General features: G+C 50.5%; 1 protein-coding gene and 1 pseudogene across 6 annotated transcripts in view; both read left to right on the top strand.

The window, feature by feature from the left end:
• KATNIP (katanin interacting protein) overlaps positions 1 to 25141 on the top strand; it is a 165253-nt gene that overhangs the window by 24782 nt on the left and 115330 nt on the right. The gene's annotated exons all lie outside the window — the stretch shown is intronic.
• Positions 2928 to 3020, top strand: LOC118757822 (U6 spliceosomal RNA; annotated as a pseudogene).

Below are 25141 nucleotides of genomic sequence, written 5' to 3' on the forward strand. Positions count from 1 at the left end.
TTTACAGGACACTAAGGATCCCACCTCCTCCTTCCCCTTCCTCCTTATCCCTCTCCCTTGGTCACATACTCAGTGTTTGTGTGACCTTCAGCACAGTCACGAACTGCCCCTTCCATATTTACAGACCTCAAGGGCTCTGTGGGACACATTTGGTTTTGAAAAAAGGACAGCGAAGGCTGCTGAAGCTGCCTGAGAGCTGACATTCCACAGTCTGTGGTTTTACCAAAATCAGTTCTTCCTGGGCAGAGAAGTGAAAGATTACAGGGAGAGAAATGGAGAGAGAGACACATCTTCTATCTGCTAGTTCATGCCTCAGATAGCAGCAGTGATGAGCTGGGTCCATCCGAAACCAGGAGCCAGGAGCTTCTTCCAGATCGCCCATGTGGATGCAGGGTCCCAAGGATGTGGGCCCTCTCCACTGCTTTCCCAGGCCATTAGCAGGGATCAGGATTGGAAGTGAGGCAGCGAAGACACAAGCCGGTATCCACATGGGATGCTGCTGCTACTAGTGAAGGATGAACACACTGGGGCACCATGCCTGTCCCCAAACATATTTTTAAGAGATATTTATTCGTTATCTGAAAGGCTTAAGTGATGGAGAGACAGATCTTTCATCTGCTTGTTCATTCCTCACATGATGGTACCAGCTGGTGCTGGGCTAGAGTGAAACCAAGGGGTCAGGAACTCCGTCTAGGTTTCCTGTGTGGGGTGGCAGGACCTGGATCAGATCTCTTATCTGGCATTCCAGTACAGGTTGTGGGTGTCACAGCAGCTTAACCCACTGCCCCACAATGCCCACAACATGGTGCCAAATATTTTGAATTCCTTATATACAAGGAAGTCTTCAAAAAGTTCATGGCACATGTGTATTATGAAAAAAAAATGATGGGTAGATTTTAGAATTTGGAGGACTAAAATCAGCTCATCTTTTGCTTCCCCTTTCCCTAAACTTTGGAAGTACCATGGCCGCCTCATTAGTAATCCCTTCAGAGTCTGCTGTGGAGAGACACCTGGCCTGGAAGAGCACTGCGTGGTTTGGGCAGCCGTCCCCGCCCTCTCTGTGTGTTGGAAGAAGAACAGACAGGTGCTCTGTGCCCCATGCAATTAGCTTGCCCTGTGGATCTGCAGCTGGACATCAGGGCTGGAACTGCAGGAGGTATGTCCCTGAACATGGTGCCTGGAGCCCAGGTTTAACCACTGCAAGGCCCCGACACACGCCTTGCAAAGCAAGGAGAATCAATTTCTGATAAAATGCCAGGAAGGAGATTGACACGTCTAAAATCTTTCTGGTATCGGCTTAACTTCCTACACAAGATTAAACTCTTAGGGAAGAAGAAAAAAAATAAAGAAACAAACACCATCAAAGGGCAGCCATTTGCAACCAGAGAGAGATAACATGGACAGCTTCCCCTGCTGAGCCTGCTGTGGGTAAGCAGTGTGCCCTTCACCGTAGCATCCGCAGAGCTTTCTCTGCAGAGATCGCAGGCCCGAAATTGCCTTGAAGGTGCCTCCCTTTACTCTGTCCCTGCAAGCGGACACATCCCTCTGGGGCAAGAATACGGCTTAGGTTCTGGAAAAAGAACAGCACTAAGGGCAGGAGCTTCCTGTTGAAAGCAGCCTCGGGAGAGCTGCCACCCCCAGCCAAAGTGCCTCTCCTCCTCTTCTCTACACCTGTTTTCCCTGGGGTCCGGCCAGATGCAACAAGAGCCGGTGGCTCTGCGATGCCGACTCTGCCCAGGTGACCAAAGCCTTCGTCACAGCAACTCTGTGGTCCCCCCTCCCCTCAAGAAAAAGGTGATTTTGTCGCCTTACCTGAAAAGCACGTGGACAGACATCAGACATGGCTAGATCTAGGCTCTCAGACCTCACTCCTCTGCACTCTGCCTCCTTTTGTAGCAAGTCCGTTCCCCAATAGTCTGTGTCCTCTATCCGAGGCACGATGACAGCCAGCAGACCCAGGCTGACCCCACAGAGGCCAGACAGTGTGGAGGGAAGAGGCCACACGGCCCGAGGATGTAATTCCTGCTTCATCCGTTACCCCCAAAACCTTCTTACCACTGAGTTTCACGTTCTTCAACTATAGAACCAGACCAGTGGCAGACACTGCCTTACTGGGTGCTCAGAGGTGCTCAGAGCAGTGCCTGACACACCCTAAGCCCTGAAAGAGCGGCAGTCCCTTCTTCCCGGTGGTCCCCTTCTCCCTGTCATTGGTATCTTGCTCTCAGCCACGGCTGCCAAAAGCAAGCTCCTTGGCGCTCCTCGGCCAGAGTAGCTGTTGAGGCTAAGCCTGTGGATTGAGACGCACCAGCGAGTGTCTGGCTGGGCTTCCTCGCTTCCTTCGCCCCCGCCCCCCAAGGAAGGGCAGCTGGGCTCAATCTCAAAGGCGAACACACGCTTCCCCAGGGTTTTCTTCCCAAGGGAGCAATCAGGCGCCAGTTGCCAGAAGAAGGGGAGAAGGCTGGCAGGCAGGCAAAAAGCAGCAGCTGTTAGCCTCCTGGCCACTTTGCAGCGCACCTGACAGATGGCCCAGTTGTTAAAAATGGCTTTCACGTCTCCATTGTCTTACTCACTCCTCATCATCCCCTGGTGAGGTAGGCAGCAATAAGCCGCATCCAGTGAGTGAGGCAATCTAGGCTCAGTTAACACAGCAAGTGCCGGCCCAGCTGATCCTGGGCATTCCACGGGCCCTAGCAGAGGGGCAGGAGTGTGTGGATCGCTTTCGAAGGTGGCAGCAGGAGGACCTTAGACAAGTGTTTTTGTTGTTGTTTGTTTGTTTGTTTGTTTTAGCCATGTGGAGGCTCAGGGTTTTTGTTTTGTTTTTATTTTTCACTTTGGAAAGAGAGAGTGAGAAATTGATCTTCCATCTGCTGGTTCCTTCCCCAGATGCCAAGAGCCAGGGCTGGGCCCCGGCCAAAGCCAAGAGCCCAGTGCTCACTTTGGCAGCACACATACTAAAAATGGAATTAAGCAGAGAAGATTAGCATGGCCGCTTTGCAAGAATGATAGCGTTCCAGATTTTTCTGGCAATATACTCTTCCCCATCTTAAAAAAAAGGAAATGGAGATATAATGCTATAATTTCAATAATCCTGCTGTTGTTTTACAAATGACATCACAGAGGTTTTACTAGGAAAAGAAGTAAGGAAATACGCCTCTAATGCTTTAGACGTGGATATTGGACAAAAATTTAATAAACTGCAACATTTTAAAGGAAAAAAAAAAAGGAAATGGAGAGAGAACAGTGAGACCTCTAGGACCACTGGTATATTTTGTTCTTAATATAGGTGTTGCTTATGACTGTGATCAGAGGACAAAAACTCATCAGGACACTTATGTGCATTTTTTGCTGTATATACTGCATTTCAGTAAAATGTGTAAAAATATGTTCCAAAGAACCCTGAAACCAAGAATTCCATCGGAGTCTCCCATGCAGGGGCCCAAGCATTTGAGCCAGCATCACCTGCTTTCCCCCATTGTATGCATTAGCAGGCAGACGAATGGGGAATGGAGCCACGGCTTGCACCTGTGCGTTCTGATCGGCAGCGAGGGCATCCCAAGAGGCACTTTGACTGCTGTGCCCCGTGCCTTACTCTAGTTGCTATGTCTGTATGGTGAGGTTTGGCAGTCCTTCCTCCCCAAGCATGTGAGGATGCTGTGCAGTAACAGAGGGGGTTAACCACATGAAACCCAGCCCTGGATGGCTCCCTTCTCTACCACTCTCTCTCCACTTCCCAGGGCCCGGAGGAGGCTCTGAGCCAAACAGGAGGGTTGGGCAGGTGCCTAGGCAGGCTAGGGCAACAATCTCAGATGAGAGAAGCCCTGGTTTCCTTGTAGGATAAGCGGGCATGGTCCGAAGCTTGCCTTCCCCAACTCCATGCAGTTAATAAGATCTGGATCCCAATGAGAAGCCACTAAAGCGTCTGCCTTCCCACACGCCCCGAATAATTCAAACAAAGTCATGAAATTAAGAGCAGCGAAGTTGAACAAAGCTCTAAACTTCTTTTTTTCTCTAGGATAATTACTTTTTTAAAAGATTTATTTATGTATTTTTATTGGAAAGGCAGATATACAGAAAGGAGGAGAGACAGAGAGGAAGATCTTTCATCCTCTGATGAAACGGATCACCACTGATCAACGGCCATAGCTGAGTTGATTTGAAGCCAGGGGCCAGGAGCCTCTTCCAGGTCTCCCACGCGGGTGCATGGTCCCAAGGCTTTGGGCGGTCCTCGACTGCTTTCCCAGGCCACTGGCAGGGAGCTAGATGTGAAGTGGGGCTGCCAGGCTTAAAACCGGAGGTTGCATGGGATCCTGGCACATGCAAGGCGAGGACTTTAGCCATTAGGATACCTTGGGCCTGAGGAATGTTAAGGAATTTTAAGAGAACGCTATCCACATGAAAATGTAGAGCACCCTTGTAGCCCAGAGGTCCTCTGAGGGTCCTTCCCAGTTAATACACCTCTTCAAAGGGAACCACATCTGGACTCTAAATTATTGCTACCTGCATTCAAGCTTCCTACAGATGGGATCCCAGAATAAGTTCTTTTTGTGTCTTTTTTTTTCTTTTGCTGAACGCAATTCAAACTCCGCGTTTCCAAATGCATCAGCAGTTTCTTGTCAGAGCTTTAGTTGTTCTTACAAAAATTAAATTGCAAGATAACTCAAGTTCATGACCATTATTAAGAAATGTTCAGGTTTATACACGTAAATGCCCTCCTCCCTTCACATTCTGTGCCTCATTCTTCCCCCTCTAGAAATAACCTTTGTGCATCTCGTGAGAGTTCTTTTTCTTTTCTCGCATCTCCATTCCTGGTTTCGGTTAGGAGTCCAGCTTTCCAGAAACCCAAGCAATCATGCTCTAAACCAAGGGGCAGCAAGGCTTTTCTGTAAAGGACCAGATAATAAATATTTTTAGCCTCTGTGGGCCAGGCACTCTGTTTCACAAACTCTCAGCTTCACCTTTGATCCTTCTGAGGCAGCCAGAGTCACTATGTAAATGAGTGGGTGTGGCTGTGTGCCAGTAAAACTTTCTTTACCAAAACAAGGAGCTGCCTAGATTTGGCTTGTAATTGTTATCTGCTGACTCTTGCTTTAAATAATGCGGGTTTGTCCAGCTCACCTGGCAAGAAACCTGGAAAAAGCCTCGTGAGGAAACTGGAATTTACACTTCCACCAAAAATATTTGGGTCGGTGCCTCTGCCAGACCTTGCAGAGTACTGATTTTCTGTCTATTCTGTCCTGCTGTGTCTTTTGATTTTTTTTTTAATGATTAAATATTTTGCCTGTAATTTCTTTTTCTCCAGTAGACTCTTCCCGTTTTTTTGTTTGCAATACCCTCTCCTATCCAATGAATAATATCTGGTATATTTCACAAGTCTCAACTTGTTTTGTTTCCTTGGTTGTTAGTGCTTACACAAGCTGGATATGAGTTATATAGAAAGAGCAGGAGTCGAGAGAGAGGAGAGACAGAAGCTTCTATCTGCCGGCCTATTCCCCAAATGTCTGTAACAGCCTGGACTGGGCCAGGCCAAAGCCAGGAGGCTGGAGTTTCCTCTGAGTCTCCCATGTGGAGTAGCAGCGGCTCACACTCCTGACATTTCCTGCTGCTTTTCCAGGCACATCAACAGGGAGCTGGATTGGACGTGGAGCAGCTGGGACTTGCCTCAGCACTCTGATGGGGAATTCTGGTGTCATAGGTGGTAGTCCAACCCACAGTGCAACACCACCAGCCCCAAATCTAAATCTCTTGAGTGCCCACATAATGCTCTAAAAGTTTCAGCTTCTGGAACATCTTGGATCTTGGGTTTCTGGTTAGGGCTACTCAGCCGGTGTGTGTAGTTGGCCCCGGTCTTCCCTGGCCTGTGGGGTACCCTTGTGTAGACCCTGACTTCTGGTTCCTTCCCTGATCTTCTGCCAGTGACTGCAGGACAGAACCTGCCACCGGAAGAATGATGCCAACACACCGTCTCCCCAGCTTGCGCGTGTCCTTTCCCGCTGACCACGTCCCGCCTTTTCCGTCTCATAAACCCACAGTCAGAACTCCCGAGGGCTGAGTGGATGAAGAGTCACCCGCTGGTATCTCCCCCCTCCCCTGAGTCTCCAATGAATCTCTTTGACCTTCAGCCTGGACAGTGTCTCCCTACAGAGTGAGTTACCTCCCCGCCTCCCTCCTTTGTGGGAGTCCTGCATAGCTTCTGCTTCGGCTTGTGTTTCTTTTCATTAATCCAGTCCTGTCTGCCAGCCATCTCCCAGGGATTTCTCGGTGGTTTTGAGTCCACCAGGGGCACCACTCTTTATTTTCCATGCTGTCACAAGATTGTAGATGGTGTCATTTCTGGGGACTGGTGCAGGAGACGCTGGGTGTCCTTGCTCATGGTCTTCCCAGCTCGATTTGTTCTCAAGGGGACTCCTTGATAGAGTTTTCATCTTCCTGGTCACCTTCATCTAGACAGGCTCATCCTTCTCTAAAAAACAACGCTGTCTCAGGATCCAATGGAATATTCCAACTGTGAACCGATGACTGTGAAACTCAGGGATGAAGTTACATGTCCTAGTTTGAACTGAGTTCATGTTGTGTACTCCGTAAGTCAAATTTCTTCATCATCTCAAGCCTCCTCATCCTCACCTGTCAAGTGAGAATTGTGATGCTGGTCCCTAAGTCACAGGATCAATAAGAGAATCCCTCGAAACGGTGGCTGTCAGGTGTTCAAAAAGGGGCCCGGCACCCAACAAGTGTCCCTCCAGGATGTTCATACCCTTGCTCTGCCTCCCAGAGTGAGCAAATATTCTGAACACATTCAACGTGTGTGTTGTGCTGGTAGGAGTGTCTGGCAGCTGCACTAGCCCGTTAGCTCATACTCTGCAAGCCCTGGCTCGCGTCTCAAGAACTTTTCTCCCCCAACCCCCCCAACACTCTCCCCTTGTACAGGACCTTTACCTTGGCCCTGATGCATTTTATCAGGCTGTATTCAGCTCCCTCCCCAGCCCTTAGAAATTGATCTGATGAACCTGGATTCCGTCATCCAGGTTTTGCCACATGTCTCTCCCATCTGCATGTCAGCCGCAGACTTAATAAACAACCTTCCACAGCCAGACCCAGCCATTGATAACATTATGGCGTGGGAGAGGACCAAGGACAGGGCTCCATGGCATGTCTCCCCCGCCTTCCTCTTCCCTCCCCAGGAGGAGTAATTTAGATGCCGGTGCAAGGTGATTCATCTGTCCCATTCCTGTAATAGTGCGTCCTTGTGCCTTGCTTATCATAATATTACAAATCATGTATTGGGTGTTATTTACAAAGGCCAGACACTGAGGAGCAATTGTGCAAGGGATTTGTATTACTCAGGACTTGGTTAAAAAGATAAACTCCATCTAGTTTAGCAGAAGGAGAACTAAATTACTGCATCACAGGGCTCTGAAGTGAGAGCGTATCACAGGAGCTGAGAGCAAAGATGTGTCTGGGTGTTAACAACAGGTGATGGGTTAAGGCTCCACCTGTGACGAGAGCATCTCTTATCAGAGCACCAGTTCAAGTCCTGGCTCCTCTGCTTCTAATCCAACTTCCTACGAATGTGCCTGGAAAGCAACAGAGGATGGCCCAGGCACTGGTGTTTCTGTCACTCAGGCAAGGCTCCTGGGTCTTGCTTTGACCTGGCCTGGCTATTGTAGGCATTTGGGGAGTGAAGTAGCAGATGCAAGATCATTCATTTCTCTATCTCTCTTTGTCTCTGTCTCGTAGCATGTACGTTCTGCTGAGATCTTCTCTGTATAGCTCGAGTCTTTTTCTCTTTTTCTTAGTTGACCTGGCAGAAAGTCATCTCCCAAATTAAGATTCCCTCATGTGGATCACCAGTTTTCCCCTGAACCTTTCTGTCCAAAATCCCCAGGATGATTGGCTCACTTGAATCAAGTACCCTGATCCTGACCTAGTCACCCATGGGTGGCCAGCGATGAGGTCCCACTGTTCTTACCTTGGCCTCAGGCAGTCTCAGAGCTGTAACCCTGACTGTACATTTTACAAAGAAAAAGTGAGGAATCAGGACTTGAGCCCAGTTTTGTCTGCTGCTGCAACAGACCCTGCTTCTTCTTGCCTTGATTGGGTCACTGAGGACTGGCCAGTGACTTGGGCCTGGATGGTGGGAGGGTTGGTTCGCTTTGCTTTTTTCTCTTGTGACTTGACATCACCTCAGCCCTGACTGAGGTTCCAGAGCCAATTTCGTGAAGGAACCTGATAGTGAAAGTTACCAGCACAGATGTTGGAGTCCAATAAAGCTAGGTTCAGATACTACTCCTCATCAGGTGGTGCTGAGTGCCTCAGTTTCTTTAACTGTGAGATGGAGACGGTAATGGCTACGTTGTCAGTTGTTGAGATGGTTCCATGAGACACTACTTGCCAACCACTCAGCACAATTGATGACTCAACAAAGAGTAATGAACTCTTTAAACAAGAGCATTTTATTAACCCTGTCACAATTTTTAAAAAAGATTTATTTTTATTGCAAAAGCAGATTTACAGAGAGAAGAGACAGAGAGAAAGATCTTAAATCCACTGGTTCACTCCCCACATGGCAGCAATGGCTGGAGCTGAGCTAATCAAAGCCAGGAGCCAATTCTTCCTCCAGGTCTCCCATGTGGGTGCAGGGTTCCAAGACTTTGAGCTGTCTTCTACTGCCTTCCCAGGCCATAAGCAGGGAACTGGATGAGAAGTGGAGGAGCCAGGACACAAATCAATGCCCATATGGGATCCCAGCGCTTGAGAAGGATGATTAACTAGTTGAGCCATCGCACTGGGTACAAGGTTTTTTGGTTTTAGTTTGGTGGTTGGGATTTTGTTTTGTTATATTTTGTTTTTATTGGATTTATTTGAAAAATAGAAACATATTCACTCTCCAAATGCCTCAACTGCCAAGGCTGGACCAGCCAGGGCCAAAGTCAGGAGCAAGGAACACAGTCCTAATCTCTCACATTGGTGACAGGAGCCCACACATTGAGTCATCACCTGCTGTGTCCTGTGGTGTACATTAGCAGGAACCTGCATCAGAAGTAGAGCCAGGACTCAGCCAAGGCAATCTGAAATGGTATGTAAGATGTCCCAGGCATCTTCTTAACCACCACACCCAACACCTACCCCAAAGAGAAAATTTTTAGCTCAGCCAGCAGGACAAGGGGTGGGAACTGAAGTGGGCCAGAAGGTCAAGGAGAAGTAACATTGAAGCTTGATTCATGGTCTGGAAGTTCAGGATAAGATTCAGAATGGTAGATAAAAGAGGTGGTGCTGTGAGTATATGTAGGAGTTGGAAGGATCCATGAGTAGAATCAGAGCATATTAGGAACCAGTGGTTTGCTGAGGCTGCTAACAGGTGCACTGGGCCCTATGGAGAAGGCTGTGCTCATTCACTCAGCAGCTATAAATCAAGTACCTGCTAGATGCCCAGCTGGGTACCCACACCCAGAGATTCCACAGTGAACAAAATAGACACCAAGTCACAGCTATATGGACAGACAATGAGTATAATTAAAAAAAAAAAAAAAAAAACTAAGTTGGGCATGGATTCAGAACTTTTCTTGCTTATCTTTTAATTTCATTTTTCACAAACTTCTTTTAAGTTCTCCTCATGTGTACCCTTGGTTGGGGACAGACACTTAGAAAACAAGTACATCTGAGCCAAAGCCTGAAGCAGGTAGGGCCTGCAGAGAGTTGAAAGGGCTGCTAGGGAGTGTCTCCAAGGAGGCCTCATGCAGAATTGAGCAGAGGCAGAAGACACATACAAGGAGTCACGCAGAGCTCTGGGAATGGGGCCAAAGCCCTGGGGCCCCATGCATCTGTGTGGCCAGAGGCAGGGCCATGGGAGACACGACAGAGGGGTCCAGGGCAGGCGATGTAGGGCCTTGTGGCCACTTGGCAGGGCTTGGACTTCTAGTCTGAGTGAGGTGGGAGCTGTGACCTGATGGGTTTCAGCAACATAGAGGGGTTCAAGGCAAAAGTGGGAACATCAGCTGGAGTAAATCAGCACAGCCTGGGGAGGAGGTGGGGGGCCTGTTTCCCTAATCTGGGGGGAGCAGATGAAGTACTGCTGAAGAAGGAGTGGGCTCCCAGGCTTGCTGGGTAAAAGACAAAGGTAGGAATCACGAAGACCCCCAAATCTGAGTGGTCAGAAAGATGGGCTCGTCATCTCCTGAGATGACTGAGCGAGGGCAAGTTGAAGAGAGGGACATCAGGAGCTCAATGTAAAACTCACGAAGACCTTGCGTGCATGATAGAGAAGGAATCCATTCAGGAGGAAAGCTGGAAGGAGCTGACTGGCGTGTGGAGCCATTGGTGATTTTTTCTTCTCTTTTGGAGGAGAAAAGTGGGAGGTGCTGAGGTCATTCCTCACACATAAAATACCTCGGAGATCTTCTGGATAAACCTGAAATCCCTTTGGCCAGCTCCCATCACTTTCCGATTCCCTCCTAAGGAACTGTTGCTATAAGCTTGGCATGGATCCTTCTGGCTCTGTGTATTTATGTTCCTGAGTGAGTCCATAAAATATACAAGGGAGTCCTTGAAAAAAAATTCCTGGAAAACGCCTACTATGACAAAATTTCGCATCAAAATGAATCTTTTAATTACATTTTCCACAAACATCTTGAAATATCCTTATATGTAATGTACGTGTGTTTGTGCATTCTTACCTTGGTAAAAATGAATGTGTTTTTTGGCAGTATGCTCTTGAAACTGGTGTATTCTCTTGAGACTGTATGTCTTGAAGATCTGTCCTTGTTCTTAAGTAGCCCCTTTTCAAAAACTGGTGCACAGTATTCCTGGGTTGGCGCAGGCGATGGGCCACTGAGCTGTCCTCTTTTTGGTGGACATCAGTTAATCCCAGGTGGCATCTGTTGGCATGCTTCCCTGGGCACCTGCCTGAGGCCTCCTCTAGGTTGGATGCCAAGGAGAATGGCATAGCCAGGTCTGAGGTTTTGCAGGGTTTGGTTTGGTTTGCCTTGTGACTCCCCCAAAGTGCCTTTGGTAAACTACTTGCCCTGCCATGGTGGGCTGTTCGTAAAGGAAGTTACCAAGGTGGTGGCCATGGACTGGAAGGAGAGAGCAGGAGGCCGAGAGAGCAGGAGATTTGCGAGTGGCCATTCCACTCTTAAGAACATGTGTCAGGCAGCGGGCATTTGGCCCGGTGTAAAGACCCCACTAGGGAAAGTCACGTCCCGTATCCCAGAGCTCTGCTCCGCCAGCCGCTTCCTGCTCATGTGCATCCTAGGAGGCACCAGGTGATGGCTCACATAGTTGGACCCCTGCCATGCAGCCACGTGGACGAGCTGGATTGGATCCTTAGCTTCTGGCTTCTGCCTGGCCCAACTCTGGCTGTTACAAACCTCTGGGGAGTGAACAGGTAGACAAAAGAGTTCTCCTTCTCTCTGCTTTTCAAATGAAATACAGAGAAGTTGAAAAACAACATGCATATTTGGAGAGAAGGCACGCGACCTTTTTAGCTAAAGGGATTCTCCAAGTCTTCTCCTTACTTCCTGTGAGCAGCAGCACAAATCAAACACTGCCTCTCCTTGATCTGCCTCTCCTGCTCCCCCACCTCACGGTTTTGACAAATACCGGTAGAGAAATCATTGAACTCTTTTTTTGTTGTTTTGTTTTAAATCAGAGAAGACCAACTCCTCTGTCTCTGGGCCCCTTACCTCCCCTTGACCCTTGATGTTGTGGGCCTTGCCAGTTTGCCCGCCTGCTACCACACCTCGCCCTGCCATCTGCAGTGACACCTTCAAGGGTTGTGCACCACTCAAGTTGTGATTGTCACAGCCTGGCACCTGTACCAGTGGTGTGATCACAGCCCTTCTCCCCGAGCCAGGCCAAATCCTACAACCAGCTGCTCTCTCCAGAAACAGTTGGGCTTCAGCCACTTCTTACACAGCGAAAGGAAAAGTTGTATCCTTTAAAAAAATTATGTCATCTTTTCTTTGCATGAATGCCAGGTGCGTGTTAGCTTTTCTGGTGTAAACTGCTTGTAGGGTTCGCTCAGAGAGCTGGGTCTAGGGTTATCTATGAATCTTCATAATTGATATGTTTAAACACACACACATATGTATGTATTTTTTTTTCTTTATTTGAGAGGGAGACAGTGATAAAGTCTAGAGCTTCCATCCACTGACTCACTCCCACAAATACAATGTCCAGGGCTGGGGTAGGATAAAACCAGGAGTTGAGAATCCGGTCCCCAGCTCCCACATGGATGGCATAGACACACATGCTCTTGCTGTGACCTGTTGACTCCCAGGGTCTGCACTGGTGGGAGACTAGAACCAAGTCCTTAAGCTGGGAATCAGGCCCTGGGACTGACACTTGAGTGCGTTAGCCCATACCCTCCCTGCTAGGCCAAGCACTGGCTGCCGGAAATAGTTTAGTGTTTCTGGTCAACATCCTCTTTATCTTTAATGTGTATCACCCACTTAGTATTTATACAGTGGGTGCTTTTAATTATCATCCCGGCATTTTGGCACTTGTTTTTAATTTAATGTCAGATATGGTTCACAGCAACACAGAAGTCACGACTTTAAAGTGCACAGTTGTGTGGTATTTAGTATAGTCACAGTATTAGACAACTGTCACCACCATGCATTTCCAGAACATTTTCATCACCCCACGAGGAAATCCTGCCCCTCTCTGCTGTCATTCCCGATTCCTTCCTTTCCCGTTCCCCTGGTAACCAGTGATCTTTCCATCTCCATGGATTTACTTGTTAGGGACATTTTGTAGAAATGGGGTCCTAAGTAGGTGGCCTCCTGGGCCTAGCTTCGCTCCCTTCACGTGCTGTGTCTCCTAGGCCTGCACGCACTGGGGCTGACAGCAGCGCTTCCTCCTTTCTTGTGGCTGCTGGGCTTTGCATGTGGTTTGTCTCCAGTGGAAGTCACACCCAGGCTTGGTTCCCAGCGTGCAGTGTGGAGCAGTCGTGGGGCCTTGAAGAGGACCATCTGGATGGCGAGGGAGCCGCCCTCGGAAAGGGGCTGATATAGACGTTCCCACAAGAGCTGGTTGTCGCAGAGCAGGTGTGACTTCCTCACCATGTGACCTCACCAGGTGCTCTCCTCCTCCATGCACCTCTGCTTGCCGTTCTGTTTTCTGCCATGCGGCCCTCACCAGAAGCCAAGCATGTGCCGATGCCAATGCTGTGCTCCTGGGCATCCATCCCCAGGAGCCGGAGTCTCTCCATTATTACCCAGCCTCGGGTAGTTTGTTATAGCAACAGAAAACAGCAAACGACAAGTGAGTAATATTCCATCGAGTGGTCTGCAACCTGCTGATGGAGAGTTGGGTGGCTTCTACCTTTTTGATTTTCGTGGATAATGCTGCCATGGCATCATCATGTTGTTTTGGAATTCCATTTATGTACGTATGTGTGTATGTATTTGGCAAAAAGAGAGAGAGAATGAAGAATGCTGCCATTCTCTGGCTCACTGCCTGAATGCCCCAAAGCCAGGAATTCGATCCGACTCTCCCACACAGGGGGACAGGTTCCAAGGAGTTGAGCCAGAGCCATCAGCTCTAAGAGTGCGCCGTGGCAGGAAGGTGGACTTGGAAGCAGAGCCAATACTTGAACCATGGCACTCCAACATGCCATGCAGGGATCAGAATGGTGTTGCATCTTGACTCCCACACTGAACACCCATTTCTGTCACCCCTGACCACCCCCCCCCCCGTCCCCACAGTGCAAATGCCATTTGCCACTCACCCCGTCAGGCCAGAGTGCACAGTCTGAGGGCCCTGGGAACTGTGGGCTACTCTTCCATCTTAAGAACCAGCGTTTGGAACAGACATGTGCTTCCTCAGGGACTGAAGAAACATTCTTGGTCCCATTCTTCGCTCCTGAAACAGAGCAACCTGAACGAAAGTCTGTCTCGCTTTCTGCGTGCCTGGCTTCTTCCCTGCCAGCCGGGTGCTGTTCCTGAAGGAGGCTTCGCAGTCCTAACCAACCCCACCCCCTGGCTGCTCTGCTGGTAAATGAAGGCCCAGTGATTGAGGACCCCATGTCACGCACCTCCATGGTGACCATATTTCACAATCGAAAATTGGGGCCTGCAACCCCGAGGAATTGATTGTATTTTTAAAACCTGAGTCTGGCGTCTTGGAATTCAGGACTGTGTGGCAAATCCTGGCTGAGCTGAGATAGTCTGTTCAGTTCAAACACGCAGATACCGGCCGTCTTGGGCGCAGCCAGTCTCAGCTCTATCCTGGCAGCTTGTGGTCGGGGAGGGAAGACGCTCCATTTCAGATCCCCCGCAAGCAGGCCCTGAGGAAGAGCTGTGGGTGCAGGCTTCCTGGGGAGGGCCTCCCACAGATGCTGGGTCAGGGTGGCTGGCTCTTCCAAATGTCTCCAGCTGAGGTAAGGGACCGGGGTCTTTGTAACCTTGGTACCCACCAGTATCAGCCAGCAGGGACAACCTTGGGTGTCTGCATGAGAAGGGACAGAGCCGTGAGCCACCAGCTATCATGTGTGTTCCTGGCAGCTGGGCAGTGATAAGTCCTTTGGACCTACACCCAGTATAGTACCCACTTACACACACCCAAGGCCGTGACCCTGGGCCTTGGACAGGGCTCAGTCGGGCCCCAACCTGGGCTGGGGCCCAGCAGACAGGAAGCAGCACCTTCACTGTGCCAGAGTCCTTAGCCCCACATATGTTCATCCAGTGCCTGCTCGTGCACTGCTCACTCCCCACGCATGCCTTAAGGTCCCCCCTGGACCCATGGCATCGCTGCCCCTCCAGCCCAGCTCATGGGGCACTCCCTGTGCATGCCTTAAGGGCCCCTCTGGACCCATGGCATTGCTGCCCCTACAGGCCAGCTCATGAGCCACTTCCCATGCATGCCTTAAGTCCCCTCTGGACCCATGGCATCACTGCCCCTCCAGGCCAGAGTTACAGAGTCATCCGCATTTCCTGCTAACCCATCACCACCTCTTCCCAGCCCATCACCAGGCACTGTGCCATCACCTTGGAAGTACCTCCCTCCTGCTTCTCGTTAACACCTGTGGTCCGAGCACCAGCAGCAGCCTCTCATCTGCTCCTACACCTACTCTTGGCTCCCTCAGCCCTTGTTCCAGTTCCCACGCACCCCCCCAGCGGCTTCCTCCCTGCCATGGGCAGTGCCACCTGCTCCCTTTGTATCCCTGACTACAGCCCCACTGGCCTTCCTGCTCCCACCCTTCCTGCTTGAGCTGGTCCCTGGCACTCACTCATGGTCCTCAGGCTGCTTTGCTGTGGTCACTCTCCTCTCCTATGGAACTGGCTCAGCCTTCAGATTTTGGTTCCGTTGTCATCTGCGATGAACTCACAGGCACAGCTCCCTCCTCAAGTCAGTGATGTTACACACACCCACCTCCCAAACATTGCCCTTGTGCTTGGGCAAGGCGGGTGAGCTGGTGGCTTTGTTTAAAATCTGTCCTGCTCACTCACCAGACTGGTGGTTGCACGCGGCTCACGAGTGTATCCTGACATACGATCGGAAGTGTGCTATCTACCTGGGGGAAAATAGGCAGGAAAGGAGCTGGAAAAAGGAAAATTCTTTAGGCCAATTAAACGGAGGCGTGTTGATCTAAGCAAAACCTGCGCAATTAGAGTCAGGCAGCCGCCAGAACCAGAGTGGGTTGTGAGACTCCAGGCTCACGATGTGACCAGACAGCATTTGTAGAACAAAGAGGAAGAGATGAGAAAACAACTTAATTGGCCGCAGCTTAGTCAACCCATTGGCTGGTTGCAGCTTAACTAGTTGTTTGTTTACAGCTTAGTTAGTAGGCCACGAGCCCTTTCTGCAACAGAGCAGGGCTCAGTTATTACAATTAAACTCCACTCTGGCTAGATCTGCTGGGCCCAGGCATGTGCCAAGTTGAAATAAACCTGTGGCCTCCTATAGCAATCTTATTTAGCAGAACAGAGTTCCAGACGGTCAGGGAGCGGACGGGGGTGGTGGTGGTGATGGTGATGGTGGTGGTGGTGGGAGGAAACTTCACATCGTACCGCTTGATGGACATTATTCCAGATGGTCAAACTCGTGACTGTGGTGTGTAAGTATACATCCCGTGTGGGGCCCTCAAAGCCTGCCGTGCTGTCCTGGACACCTCTTGCCTTCACTGAGCTTGGCGCAGGCCTAGGGTGGCCAAAACCAAGCTCTACCTGTGTGCTCTCTTGGTGCCCCATCCTGCCCAGCCCCAAGCTGGGCTTCAGGGTTCTCTTATACTGTACTGTACTTGCGTGCGTGCCATCCCCTTCCTGCTTGACCTTCCAGCCGCTCTGCTGGCTGCCTCATTCTCCTGGTGAGCTCCTTGACAGTTCAACACCTTGTCTGAAGCCTGCCCAGCCCCCACAGAGCACAGCCAGACTCCCACACCCGCACTCTGCACACCCACTGCCCAGTGGCCCAGGCACCTCTTCTCCATGGCGTCTTCCCCACCCCACCATGCTGTCTTGGAGCACCTGCTTTTCCATTTCCATCTCGTCTGCAAGTCAACAGCTAGAACAGTGATTTGGACTTGCATCCTCCTTCTTCTTCCCTTCCGTTCTTCCTTCCTATCGGCAAATCCCTCATAAGCACCTTGCAAATGCCAGGAATCCATCTGGTGCCAGGAGATGAGGCAGCTAGCGGATGCTTATGGCCTGGCCGGTCTGGCAGCCTCAAGGTGGAGACCACAAAGGAATGGGAGGCGTTCAGGACTAGGGCAAGGAGAGGCTCCTGTGAGAGACCCTGGGATAAACTTGTTTCCTGTCGGGCAGTTGGGAGCAGTCACGACTGGGGCGACAGTAAGGGCCATGACCTTGATGGGGGGCAGAGTGACTCTTGGGGCAGAGTGGGATTAGGGATGGATATGTCCATCTCTAGGAAAACCAGCAGGAGAAATAGGAGTTTTCAGGGCTGGTGGCAGCATCCAGGGACCTGCCCCCTGGGAAGGAGGTGCTGGAGGGGAGGTCCATGTTTCTGAAAAGCAGTTTTCTCTAATGCAGATCAGGTGCATGGAGACAGGGCGGAGGGAGGCTTCCGCCACACTGCTCCCGTCAGGCCCAGGGCGCCATGCTGCAAGGCTGAGCAGCTCTGACAGGCACAAGCTGCTTCCAGTCAGTCTCACAGTGCAGGCCTGGCGCCAAGGGAGCGTCACTGGCTGCCTGCAGCCCCATCACTGGCCAGCATAGGCTGTGTGTCACACAGGGGCCCAGGCCCCTCTCCCCCACCGCAAGCCCCTCTGCTAAGCCTCTTGGGCCTTCGTGACTCCAGAACTTGCTTACAAACTAGGAGAGATGAATCCACTCTTGCCAAAGCCCTCTGGCCATTTCCAGTTCTTCGCAGTCCATGGCAGGCATCCTCCTTAGGGGCCCTGGCTGCTTGTCCCAACCCCTCTGCAGGCCACTCCTCACAGGGGCTCAGTCCTTCCTGAAGCCCCCTTTGTCCGGGCACCGTCGGGAGGGAGGTTTCACCTCTGTCGGGGTCACTGGTCTCTGGCTAAAGCTTCTCTAACATAGAGGCATCCTCAGACCTCCCCTCCCCTCTGTCACACTCAGCTACGGTCATCCGATAGGTGCTCCTTTGAAAACTTTTTAGTATTTGAGAGAAAGATGGGGAGAGAGATAGAGATCTCCCGTTTGTTCCGATGCAATTCTCAGATCCTCGCTTGAACAGGAACACACAGCTTGGAAGCTTGGCTCCTGATGTGTGCAGTGTCCGGACCAGGGCCTGGCCGCCACAGGCATTCAGGAAACAGCACAGGGCCGTCCCAGCCTTCGCTGCAGCAGTAACTCCGCTCCCCTCATGAGACCCTGTGCGTGTGTTTCCCTGGCTGTGCATTGCTCAGGGGGCCTGTCAGCCTTTCCTGTTTTAGCAGGTCTGTATTTATGTCTGCACTTACCTTCTATTTATGGCAAAGCGCTAATGATTTTCCATGTATGGCATTCATTTAAAGTTTCCTTTTTGAAAGCAGCATTAATAGTTCTCCCTACCCCCCCCCCCGCTTAAAATATAAACTCATTCAAGATCTACAAAATCTTCCCAGCTTTCCAGGATAAGAGAGTTGATAACACACAGTCACAATTTTGCAAGAGAACTCTGTGCATAAAAATATTAAAAAAAAAAAAACCACAGAGCTGAGTATTGAAAGTGACTTTGTAAAAGAGAGTTGTAGAAAAAAATATATTCCTCAAAATGCAGCATATTTTGTGGAGAAATGTTTGATTCTGGATCTGGGCTGATCTTCTCTAAACCTAGAAACAAGACATGAAAGACTCCAGGTATGCATTGGTAGCGGTGAAGAGGAACCCAGCTGAGCAGGTAGTAACGAGTATGAGTTAAGCTACTCACAGATAACTCATACTCTGCCTTCGGCGAGCCACCTGGCACGTGCAATGTTTTGAGAGGACATATTCCGCCCACCTACCTCCACTACCCCTCACACCGTCCCCCCAACACCCCAAGCTTTGGAAACGCAAATGTTTGCTGCAGCGTTTTGCTTTGCTTCATTCTACCTCCAGGGGGCAGTATCGGCCATCACTTTAGGTCTTTATAGCTTGGCTGTTTGCAACCTCAGAACACTGGATACAGAGTCGTCTGTGGTTGCTTTGGGAGTCTAGAAGGATATCTGACCTGTTATCAGAGGCAGTGAAAGTAGGCTTCAACGGACCGGTTTTTCCCTGGACCAACACACCTTGAAGACTTAGCACATAGCACTGGGCCACAGCAGAATCGCAGAGCCATGGGCACTCAGGGCAGGTGTTAAAGGAAAAGTAGAGGTTCACGCTGTAGGGTACACCTGTGTTGCCTTTTCCCGGGGATAGACTGTTGGTGCTGTTCACTCAGGCACAATTGAAGTCTCCGCTAAATGCTTCTCTGGTTCCTTGGTCTCAGACACTAACACATTCTGAGCCCTGCCTTATACCACCGCAGACTTGCACAGGTGTCAGTCACATAAGCGTGTACATGCTCACACAATGTATATACATACAGACATGCGCACATGTATATCAACACTTGTACACACACAGGACTCAAACTGGCTTGAGTACAGGAAGAAATGTGTTTGCTCCTGTGCCTGAACAGTGCCAGCCCCGGGCCTGCCCAGTGACCGCTGCTGAGAGGCTCGGGGCTCCTGCCGCTCTGTCTCTTCCTGTCCTCACTTCTGCCACTCCATGTGGATGTCATTTGGGGAGCAGATTTTTTTCTTTCCTGGAACTAACAGCATAAAGGAGTTTTTCCAGGACATTCAACTACTGCTTGGATTTGGTCTCCTGGTCTGACTTGGGACACAGGCCCAAGAGATGGAGTACACAGGCCAAGCATGGGCCAGGTGCTTGCCCTCGTGGTGTGGGAGCGTTCTTTCCATCTGCATCGTGTGGATCAAGGGTTGGAGGGCAGGCAAGTCAAGATGATGCAGCCAGGAGAAAAGGAATGGAAACTGAATGGGTTTAAAAACAGCACCTCTGTTCTCTCCACGTGTGGCCTGGAGGCAATTTGCTTCAGCTCCCAAGGCCTCGGTTGCTTCCCTTTGTAAAATGGGGGTGATGATCCCAGAACATGGGAGTTTGGTGGGGCTTGACTAAGCACCCACAGAGAGGCATAAGAAACAACAACCCTGGGAGCCCAAAGAGCTGGGCCCCAGGAAGCCAGTGGGAAGACGTGAAGTTGGATGGGGCTGTGGCAGCAGAACACTGCTGAACACTGGTTCATGTCCCAGCTACTCTGCTTCCTACCCAGCTCACTGCTCATGCACCTGCTAATGCACCTGCCATTAACGTGGGAGACCTGGATGGAGTTCCTGGCTCCTGGCTTCAGCCCTGGATGCTGTTGCCATTTGGGTAGTGAAGTAGAAGATGGAAGATCCATCTCTGTGTGTGTCTTATGTGTGTGTGTGTTTGTGTGTGTGTCTCATGCGTGTGTATATGTGTCTGACACTGTGTTTTTCAAATAAATAATAATAATAATAATAATAATAATAATCAGTGTGTAGCTGGGGGAGGGAGGGGTGCGCAGGCATGTAATGGGACTCTGGGGGGGGCCATCCTGTTCTCAGATCTCCTCGTTGGTGCACTCTGAGGCTCTGTTCTCTGTGGGGCCCACCGCCCAGGGTTTATGGCGTCCACAAGCCGCGGCAAGCAGCACTGCACCCTCGTTAATGCAGCTCAGGCTTCCACACTCACTAAATCAGCTGTGGTTAGGAGAATTCCAATATTCTGGCCTCAGAGGAATACGTGATCCCTGAAATATATAGAGTCTGTGGAGCATCTTTAAGTATAACTGATTCATGATGCTTCTTTCCAATTCATTTTTTTTTTTGGCCCCCAGAGAGAATTAATAACATGGCCATTGATAAAATCCCACACCTTCTCCTGAACCAGCATTAGGGATAACAGTGACGAGGGTAACAATGATGACAATGAGAATTTGTCTTCATGTCACATCTCTGCTTCTCGGATTCTTTGCCATGCAGAGCTCGGACCTTGCTAATCCCTCTTTGGTGAAGTTAGGTCCTGCTTCTGCCGGAGCTGGGAGCAGCGCACGCAGTGGCAGGTCCCCAGACCTGCATTCTGTGCTTGTCCTGCTGCCTGGAGCCCCTTGCTGGCTGCCCAGGGAACTTTTACAATTTCAAATCCCAGATGCCTCTTTCACTGAGGCCTTTGATGATAAGGGAGCACTTCGCCAAAGGGCTACCCTCGTGTGCCCAAGTGGCTCTGTTTTCGGGGCTTGGAATGCACCCGGCACAAAGCAGGCGGAACTCTCTGCTTTCACTGAACAGTCAGCATGTGACATAGGGACAGTCCTGAGGCCTGATGAATGGAAGATGCCTTGGACATGGTGTTAGTGGCCGGGGGTGTTGAAGGGCAGGGGCTCCGTGTCGGAACAGCTTGCAGTGCTCAGAAAACATCTCACTTGAAAGGGAGATCCAGGGGCTGGTGCTGTGGCTTAGCAGGCTGATCTTTTGCCTGTGGTGCATTAATCCCAAATAGGTGCAGGTTCTAGTCCTGGATGTTCCATTTCCCATCCAGCTGCCTACTTATGGACTGGGAAGGCATCAGGGGAAGGCCCAGGCCCTTGGGACCCTGCACCCATGTGGGATACTAGAAGAGGCTTCACTCCTAGCTTTGGATCGGCTCAGCTGCAGCCGTTGTGACCATCTGGGTAGTGAATCCGTGGGTAGAAGATCTCTCTCTGTCTCTCCTTCTCTCTCTGTAAATCTGCCTTTTCAATAAAAATAAATATTTTTTAAAAGGAAGGGAAATCCAAGCTAGGTCTTTTTTTTTGGGGGGGGTGGAAGTGTTTTTGTTTAAGATTTTATTATAATCAAAAGGTAGAGAAAAAGAGGGTGAGGCAGAGATCTTTCCATCCATTAGTTCATTCCCCGCATGACCATAAAGTCAGGAAAACCAGGAACTGTATTTGGGTCTCTCGCGTGGCGGGGGAGGGGGGGGTCCAAGCACGTGGTTCATCTTCCACTGCGTTCCCAGGCACAGTAGCAGAAAGTTGTTTGGGGAGGGGGAACACTGGGACTCAATCCCGTGCTCTGATATGGGGTGCCCAGGTCACAGGTGGCAGCTTAACGTGCTGCTCCACCATGCTGGCTGGATTAGTCTTGAAAGGAGTGCCCAGATGGGACAGTTTCCTGGGAAAAGAGCCTTCCTGGTGGGAGGACTCATGGGTGCTGACCAGACTGGGAGGAGAAGAAGTGGAGAGGTGGATATTGAGGTCTAGCGTACGAACCCTTGTGGCCCCTGGGAAGCCCTTGTCCTTGACCCTGAGGGGGATGGGAGCAGAAGAGCCACGCCGTTCCCCTGAAGCTTGCTGCGGCCGCTGGAAGGCAGCAACAGGGAGAACTGAGTGTGGGTATGAGGACGGGGGTGCCAGGCAGGGACTTGGACCAAAGGGAGAGGGGAGGTGGGGAAAGTGGTCAGATTCTGGATGGGGTCATTTCCCCTCGTCCACAACTTCTCTTTTGGAGATTCCGGTGACCACAGTTCACTGAACGGAAGGCTCCGGGAGTGGGCAGTACATTGGAATTGAGACGCTGTTCTGAGCAGGCATGGTGGAACCCCACACCTCCAACAGGAGGCCCTCCTGCCCAGGACACAAACGATTCCTTTGTCCAGCGTATTCATGCTGTGTACGCTGCCTGCCCAGTAGCCATCTTGCATCCACTGTTGCAGTCCAGCTGGGCTTTCATACATGGGACCCTTATTTGACTTCGTAATGAGCCTAGCGCACAAGATTGGTGATGCTGGCAGTTCGGCTAGGCCACAGAGAAGCTGCCTGGGGTTCTGTGTGGAGAGCTTCTGTACTCTGCAGGGTTTCAGGCATCCCTGGGGTCATTCAGGGTTGGGGGAGGAGTGGCGACTGTGGAGCTGTTGGGTTCAATTGTAGGGGAGGAGGAGGAAGGCTTTGGAAATGGGTCCAGGAGTTAGGGCCTCCTCTTTCCCCTTTCTGACTGGTGTCATTCCGTTTTGTATGTTTTATTATTATAACTAATTTTCTTGACTACCAGATGCTTTTAGTAGACTGTTAAAGGTTATGGACTATCCTTCCAGAAGGCACTGTTGTGTATTGCTTCTTTTTTCAAGATTTACATATTTGTTTAATAGAGTAACAGAGAGAGGGAGAGAAAGTGATCTCCCATCTGCTGTTTCACTCCTTTAACAATCACAGCAGATCAAGACCAGCCAAAGCCAGGAGCCAGGTCTCTCCAGGTCTCTCACATAGGTGGCAGGGGCTCAAGCACGTGGGCCTCCTGCTGCTGCCTTCCCAGGAACATGAGCAGGGAGGTGGATCAGAAGTGGAGCAGCCGGAACTCAAGGTGGCATCTGGATGTGAGATGCCCATGTTGCCCGCAGTGGCTTACCTGGCAGTGCCACAGGGCTGGCCCCCATACCTTCCACTGAATGCGTGTTCCCAGCTTGCACACCTGCTTGAGTTGCGACCTGTACATGTAGAACAGACGGAGTGTAACACTGCTGCGCTTGACACGCTTGGGAGCCATGCAGTGTGGTCCCCCCGACCGTGGACCGTAGGTTGAGTATGATCTATGCCAACAAGTTGGAACCTGAATAGACATGAGCTCAGAATTTCTGTCAAACTGGCCGTGTTAGTAAAGGGGCACAGAGTATGTGTGCTTGGTACCCGTTTACTCAGAGTTAATGACGGTAAAGTTGGCATTTTGCAGAGCTGCACCATCTTTGGGTGCCTCGAGGAGCCATCGCTCCATTTATCAAACCTCAGCAGAATGAAGTGTGTGTGCCAGACTAGAGGGTGGCGGCATCCCGTGTTGAGGGGTCACCAGGTTAGGCATGGAAAAGTCTTAAGCACCCAGGAAGTGCTTAGTCCTTCCTGTGCGGATAGCACCTCCTTTCCCAGGCCAGAGAAGAACAAGAAGGAGAAGGACCTGATGTTACTTGCATCTTGATCATCATTAATCCTGTGTCAGCCCTGTGGGGTTGTCCTCCCTCTGACAAATGAGGAAATGGGCTCAGGGCACATGAAGAGCAGAGTTCAAGGCTCGCACCCCCCATACCCCAAGTCTCCAAGTCTCCAGATAACCAATGAGCTCTGTATAGTGTAGCTAAATGCTAACAAGTTAGCACGTAATTATAGACCATTTCACACTGTATTGTATATAATTTAATGGTAATTGCAGGGTTTCAGAACTGGAGTGAGTGGGGACAAGAATGTCAAGGGAAGACTTCCTGGAGACCTTGGGAACTAAGCTGAGCCTTGCAGAGTCTGATTGGAGGCTAGAGGGAGAAAAGGGAACAGAATGATGGTAGTCTTGGGTTAGGGGAAGGGCTGGAGAGAGGGCCCAGGAAGCACTGTTACATAAATCGCCTGTGGAGTGTTGTTGATGTAACTGTAGAAGGACCAGGTACTGTGCTGACCCCTTTGTACTGTCACCGCATCCAGTCCTCAGTTAATCCTGGGACAGAAATCAAAGACCAGCCAGACAGCTACTGCCATTGCCCCCACTGTACAAAGAATACATGGTAATATCACATCTGGCATCTGCGTCTGAACACCGTGCTCTTCCCAGCTCAAGTTCAGAGATAATCTGACTGCAGGTGAGAGTGCCGTGGGGATAACCTTGACCAGGACAGGGGCCTTGCTGCTCAAAGCATGGTCCATGAGCTCTACCCAGGGGGACTCGTTAGAAATAAAGATAGAGAGGAAGGGGTAGATGTTCAACCTAGCAGTTAAGTCTGCATCCCGTGTCAGAGTGCCTGGGTTCAGTACCCACTCTGGAACCTAACTGCAGCTTCTGCTGTCGCCAACCCCAAGAGGCAGCACTGATGCTCAGATCATGGGACACCTGGATTGAGTTCCCAGCTTGTTGCAGGCATTTGGGTATGAAACCGTGGATAGGTGGGTTCTCTCTCTTGCTCTGTGTGTGTGTGTGTATAACATACTGAGATATATATATCGATAAATACAGGCCTGGATCCTACTCAGTCTTATCTAACCAGTATCTGCATTTCCCCCCAGTTCCCTGGGGAGTTGTGTGTACACAGTGCGGGAGAGGCAGGGGGTGCTGAGATGCGAGCCTAGGTGGAAGCCCACGTCCTTCCTGCTGAGATCTTCATCCGGGCGGAGAAGAACTGACGCCTTCCCAAGAGGTTCTGGGGTGACAGCCCCAAACATCCCTTTACCAACAGAGAAGTCTTTGAAGTCCCACATTTCATCCAAGAATGTCATTGGGAGTCTTATTCTATACCTTAATACATCCGTGGTCATTTTCATACTTCAGAATGGTTATGTAAATTGCCGTGGAGTCAGATCCGTGTTCCAGAAAGCTGCGTGTCGATGGGGCTGCTTGTATCTCAAATGGGATGGTGATAACTGCTTGGGGAGCGGCTGTGGAGATCAAAGGAGGAACGTGCAGAGGGAAATGCTGCATCAAACCCTTTGCACAGAGCTTGTGTTGTAGCTCTGGAAGGAACGGAGAACCCTCCCCAGACTCAGTGTCCTGCAAACCGCGTCTTCCAAGGGCCAAGGTCTCCTGTGTTTTTCACAACGCAGGGTAAGGTGGGGCTCAGTCCGGCAGCCAGAGGAAGAGAACAGGGGTTGTCACCGCTAGCCCGGTTTTTTACTTTGTTGTGACTTCATAGCACCCTTCTGTCATATTGTTGTTCACTTCCTG

Source organism: Ochotona princeps, chromosome 24, assembly GCF_030435755.1.
Source record: "Ochotona princeps isolate mOchPri1 chromosome 24, mOchPri1.hap1, whole genome shotgun sequence".
NCBI lineage: Eukaryota > Metazoa > Chordata > Mammalia > Lagomorpha > Ochotonidae > Ochotona > Ochotona princeps.